At 46.8% G+C, this 6,487-nt stretch overlaps 1 pseudogene; it reads right to left on the reverse strand.

The window, feature by feature from the left end:
- Positions 1–1,136: 1,136 nt before the first annotated feature.
- On the reverse strand, positions 1,137–1,254 carry LOC124607614 (annotated as a pseudogene).
- Positions 1,255–6,487: the final 5,233 nt, after the last annotated feature.

Raw genomic sequence — 6,487 nt, forward strand, 5'->3', positions numbered from 1 at the left:
AGTGAACGTATTATCGTAGAGAAAATACACACGAATCGAACATTCGTCACTGTTTGAACAACGTGACGCTTTACCGCCAAAAGCTACTGATAAAAATTCCTTACTGAACAATCAGTTTCGGTCCAAGGACTACCATCATGTTCATCAAACATATACATCATACTAGGCGACATAAAATAAATGGCGTTAAATAATAACATCCACGAATTCGTCACTGTTGTCAAACAGTAATGTAAATTACGTCGTCAGTCATAAGAATGTGTCAAACAGTGCACCGATTCATATTATATAAACAGTCAGCATCGACGTTACGGCGGATTTTTACATACTGCAGTACTGACGAATTCATGGGTTTTATTATTTGACGTAATTGATCGTCAGGATGAACAAACGTCCCGAGTTTTGTGTACCTTTCAGCATGAATTTGTAAAAGCGAATAAATTACTGAAGAGGGAGGTAAAAGAAAGTAACTTGATGGTTCAGTGTGACCTGATGTGAAAGTAACTGAAAACATTAAATACACTTGGATCTGATGTGCCGCAAAAAAGTCCGTTCATCATCTCTGGCAAAGTTTCAGACTAATGGTTTCCAACACCAATACTCACAGAGTAAAGTGCAGATTCATATTTGAGCCTTTACTGTGAAAGTGGTGTGAGTCCATTTGCAGTCAATAGTTGTGCGTCTCCTAACATGATTTTCGGCGAACGCAAATGAGATTGAACGGCAGGTTGCAGGTGGCTCAGCCTTAATTGCCTCCAATTTATGCTACCAGCATAATAAAGACGTATAGCGTTCTACATATCAGCCAGGCGCAATGGACAGTAAATACAATCATTTTCTATGAATCATCAATGAGAGAGCGCTCTGAACAAAAGAGATATGGCATAATCTGTGGTTATTTTAGTAAAAGTCTAACTAAAAACGTAATTCCCTCCGAAAAGGCCTTGGGAGACCCAATGGTACCGACCGGCAGCCGTGTCATCCTCAGCCCACAGGCGTCAACGGACGTGGATATGGAGGGGCATGTGGTCAGCACACCGCTCTCCCGGCCGCATGGCTGTTTTCTAGACCGGAGCCGCTACTTCTCAGTCAAGAAGCTCCTCAGTTTGCCTCGCAAGAGCTGAGTGCACCCCGCTTGCCAACAGCGCTCGGCAGAGCGGATGGTCACCCATCCAAGTGCTAGCCGAGCCCGACAGCGCTTAACTTCGGTGATCTGACGGGAGCCGGTGTCACCACTGCGGCAAGACCGTTGGCTTAGTAAAGGTCAGTGTATTAAAACAGCAGCTTCGAGAGTATGATTAAGATCGGCGACTCAAGCCGAGAAACAAGAAAAGCAGCGACACCAGATAAAGTGAAATATGAATACGCGCTCCTCCCCGCGGCGAGAAAAAATATTTGTCAGCACCGGCGTGAAGGTGTTAAATAAAAGTTCAACTAATCATGTGCTCACGGAGACAACACAACACTACTTCGCCAGTCAATTGCAGTGTCACAACTTTGGGGGTCGCTGAGTGTGGCAGCCATCTGAAACGGAGGTCGACTCTAAGTGTTTCTAATGGTGCCGACTTTCAAAGGTCAGTAGCTGGGAGACGGCGGCTAATACATCGCTATCTTAGTGTACCTACTTTATTGGGAAGGGGGGGGGGGGTCGTAACATATTAATTTATGTAGGTTACCAGTTATTAATAACAAGATTAGTACATATGCGGCTCCAAGTGCCTTCTCATAATGTCCGTATTTATCCTTGCGCAAATAAGTTTGACTAACACAGTGCTAGAGCATGTGTCTTCACGAGTGCAACAACACAGGTACTTCAAGCACAATGAACCTCCTATTCATTTCAGTAGGCTTCTAAATTCCGTGACAGATGAATAGGTAGAAATGGACTAGCTCCTTGGGCTCCATACTCACCGTTCCTAATAGCGCTACATTTTCCTTTCTTTGTGATGGCATTTGGAAGCTCTTGTGTACGGAACCCGAGTACATGATGTACAGTCTTCGTGCCCTTACTGCGGAAGGCTGCAGGGCATGCGACGGCGAATTGGTGCGTGTGTTCCAGCTAACAGAGGGCATTTTGAACACTTAATTTAGGAAAGTGTTTCATGTTGTACTGAAGTGTTCTTTTCCTGAGTGTTTACCATAATGAATGTGATTCCGAAGGAAAGTAGATAATGAGGTCGACATGAAAATACACTCCTGGAAATTGAAATAAGAACACCGTGAATTCATTGTCCCAGGAAGGGGAAACTTTATTGACACATTCCTGGGGTCAGATACATCACATGATCACACTGACAGAACCACAGGCACATAGACACAGGCAACAGAGCATGCACAATGTCGGCACTAGTACAGTGTATATCCACCTTTCGCAGCAATGCAGGCTGCTATTCTCCCATGGAGACGATCGTAGAGATGCTGGATGTAGTCCTGTGGAACGGCTTGCCATGCCATTTCCACCTGGCGCCTCAGTTGGACCAGCGTTCGTGCTGGACGTGCAGACCGCGTGAGACGACGCTTCATCCAGTCCCAAACATGCTCAATGGGGGACAGATCCGGAGATCTTGCTGGCCAGGGTAGTTGACTTCACCTTCTAGAGCACGTTGGGTGGCACGGGATACATGCGGACGTGCATTGTCCTGTTGGAACAGAAAGTTCCCTTGCCGGTCTAGGAATGGTAGAACGATGGGTTCGATGACGGTTTGGATGTACCGTGCACTGTTCAGTGTCCCCTCGACGATCACCAGTGGTGTACGGCCAGTGTAGGAGATCGCTCCCCACACCATGATGCCGGGTGTTGGCCCTGTGTGCCTCGGTCGTATGCAGTCCTGATTGTGGCGCTCACCTGCACGGCGCCAAACACGCATACGACCATCATTGACACCAAGGCAGAAGCGACTCTCATCGCTGAAGACGACACGTCTCCATTCGTCCCTCCATTCACGCCTGTCGCGACACCACTGGAGGCGGGCTGCACGATATTGGGGCGTGAGCGGAAGACGGCCTAACGGTGTGCGGGACCGTAGCCCAGCTTCATGGAGACGGTTGCGAATGGTCCTCGCCGATACCCCAGGAGCAACAGTGTCCCTAATTTGCTGGGAAGTGGCGGTGCGGTCCCCTACGGCACTGCGTAGGATCCTACGGTCTTGGCGTGCATCCGTGCGTCGCTGCGGTCCGGTCCCAGGTCGACGGGCACGTGCACCTTCCGCCGACCACTGGCGACAACATCGATGTACTGTGGAGACCTCACGCCCCACGTGTTGAGCAATTCGGCGGTACGTCCACCCGGCCTCCCGCACGCCCACTATACGCCCTCGCTCAAAGTCCGTCAACTGCACATACGGTTCACGTCCACGCTGTCGCGGCATGCTACCAGTGTTAAAGACTGCGATGGGGCTCCGTATGCCACGGCAAACTGGCTGACACTGACGGCGGCGGTGCACAAATGCTGCGCAGCTAGCGCCATTCGACGGCCAACACCGCGGTTCCTGGTGTGTCCGCTGTGCCGTGCGTGTGATCATTGCTTCTACAGCCCTCTCGCAGTGTCCGGAGCAAGTATGGTGGGTCTGACACACCGGTGTCAATGTGTTCTTTTTTCCATTTCCAGGAGTGTAAACCGTTTGCGGACCTATGTCCATACTACAGATTTTCTTTACCTACGTGTGAGGAATGTTTGCGTAGATTTTGGATACACCTTTTTGTTACCTCCTGTATGTTTTCCTGCAGTTACAAGTAAACATTATTGTGCGACCTACAGAGAACGACGAACTGCTGCATACACAATTCGTTACGTCGGCGACTGGAGACACTGTACAGGAATGCTAGTTTTGAAGTGCACTCAATGTGAAACTCTTCCGCGGCATGTAGGAACCAAACAGAAAATTTCCCAAAGCAAAGGAGAAAGAGAACCCTTGCTACAGTGGCGGGGATTGGTTGATAGAAATCTTGAACTCAGCCAATCGTTACGACGCTGACCGAAGACCTCGTCTTACGGAATTAGTCGAAAGGAAAACTAAGTCATTACGTGGACTGAGGGAATTCTACGATAAGATGTGGACTCCAGGAGGCTGAGGGAGACACCTCGGAGTCGAACATCGGGTACGAACTGACGCCCGTCTCCAGACCAAGACGGCCACACAATACAGGCAAGCGGCCCAGCTCGGTCGACAACAGGTATAACGTTTTCTTACTGAATTGGAAATGAATAAACGACCATGTCGATAACCGCCATAACAGCAGCATTCTTCACGCAAGCCAAGCAACGTAATGTGCTTCCCAACTTTCTACCTAGTTAAAGCGACCATGAGAGCAATGGGCAGTGTTTAGGAAAGTTTATAGAGTTCCGCATCACAATCGGTAAGAGCCGTCACCCGCGTAGCATCACTTTGTTGTCCATCTGCCTGCCCATCTGCAGTTATCAAGTAGAAATTTTTCTCAGATGTTGAAGTATACGGTTCTACGATTCCTTGGCAGTGCAAAAAATTTAAGCTTCTTAGTCGATGCAGTCAAAAGATAGAGTCCTTTATGTCACATATTTTGATACTGGCAAAATCACTCATCAGCACCTACACATGAAACATCAATATACGTAATTGTTTCTACCGATCTCTGACTAGATAAAACATTATAAATGTATGTTTATACACTGACAGATCATGCGAAGTGAACAGCGTCTTCGTTCTGGTGGCTATGTGGTGTCCACAAAGCACTGATCACTGCATAATATCGCGATGGACAGCCGAATATTGTGTGGTCTATGACCTCCTGCGTGCAACAGTCACACAGAGACGAGTCAGTCAGTTGTTGCCGATAGAGGGAGCCGTTGCATTGTATTAATTGTGGCATTTTAATTTATTACACTTGTACCGCTCCTCTTTAGTTACGACTTCACATAACAGTTAATCGATACGTCGCTTAAGTTTCTTCATAGGTGTCATATGATTTTACATTCAGTTTATTCTCTGTATGACTGTTAAAGCTATCTGATGTTTTTATGGCACTTTATCGATGTATAGACAGTTTGGCACTTCACTCCATAAGTATGAGAGTCTTATTTTCTGTGACGTTTTTGCTCATGTTCGTGTCCTTGCTTTGTATTTCGGCCTAAGTCTGAGTAGAACTTGCTGTATCATAGATGGAAAAACTTTTTCATTAGTATTTCTCAAACTGTATTCTTGTTTGCGCCACAGCTGTGTTCTGATGATGTTGTATCGAAACGCGTAACAATGAATAAATTAATTTGTGATCAAGAAATTTCCAAAATCGTATCCTGTATAGTCGTAATCATTTGTAGTCAAAGCGGAGCCGGAACATGCTGACCAGAAACTTTCTGTTGGGCGTACCAGAGGAGTACCAACGTTGTGTTGTCATGCTTGGTGGTATGGCTGCGTAACGTCTTCGCCTATTATTGTACCAAAAGGTGCTGATTAGGCGCTGCACGTCGATCCGAATGTCCGTGTGAGAAGCAGGCTTGCACGTCTTGGTCCCATGGTCGACGGTACAATTTCATTGCCCCCTGATACCGCCATGAACCTTTACCCACAAAATGTAATGGTGCTGAAGTTCTGTAGTCCTGTGTATAATTTAGTATACCACATAATTGTTGGTATTACTGACAACATGATTCCACATGAGCAACAATTGTAATAGAGCGCCTCACAGACTTATGATTTAGCGTCATCTACGTCGCCAGCATATTTAAATCCCACTAGTATTGCAGTTAGCTCCGGTGTAATTACTGAGACTACCAGTGGGAGTTGATTACTATGGTGTGTCTATTCGTCATTATACGCTTCATCGCCATCTACAGTAGCTGGTCAATCTGTGTATTGAGAATGTGCATGTTCCCATGCACTTAAAAAGTCCATTAGCTGTTTAGGAAATTACATAGAATATATATTACCCCTTTTTATGTCTCAGCTGAAATCTGCAGCCTAGTTCCCTCCAAATCCCTTATAAACAATTTGATATAGCTTTAAGTCTAGGTCTGGCGCTCAGGGCAGGTCGTTGTTGTGAGACGGCAGGTGATTTATGAGAAGCTAAGGTAACCTGAGCCCGCCGTCTGTGGGTAGCGTCTTTGATTATAAATCAAAACGTCCTCGATCCCGGGTTCGAAACCCGCCTCCGCTTGAAATTCGAATAACAATCAGCATTGGTGGCCGAAGAATTCCAGTATAACAAGTCACCCTCATTCTGCCGACGGCCTCGTCAAAGAGGACGGAGAAGCGGACGGAGGTTCAGCTTACTCTCTTGCCCTTGGGATGGGAAGTTGCCCCTAAAGGCGGAGGAGTCAGCAGTGACCAACGGCATGAGGATGCAGAAGGAAATGGAAAAAACTGCATTAAATACACATAATGTGTATCCACAGGATATGTGGCCTGTAATTGAAAAATGGTCATGATGATCTCTCCATTGGCAAAAGATTGCGGAATAGTCCCCCCATCGGGTCTCCGGGAGGGAACTACCAAAAGGGGAGGTGACATTATTA

The sequence above is a fragment of the Schistocerca americana genome, chromosome 3 (genome assembly GCF_021461395.2).
Source record: "Schistocerca americana isolate TAMUIC-IGC-003095 chromosome 3, iqSchAmer2.1, whole genome shotgun sequence".
Classification (NCBI taxonomy): Eukaryota; Metazoa; Arthropoda; class Insecta; order Orthoptera; family Acrididae; genus Schistocerca; species Schistocerca americana.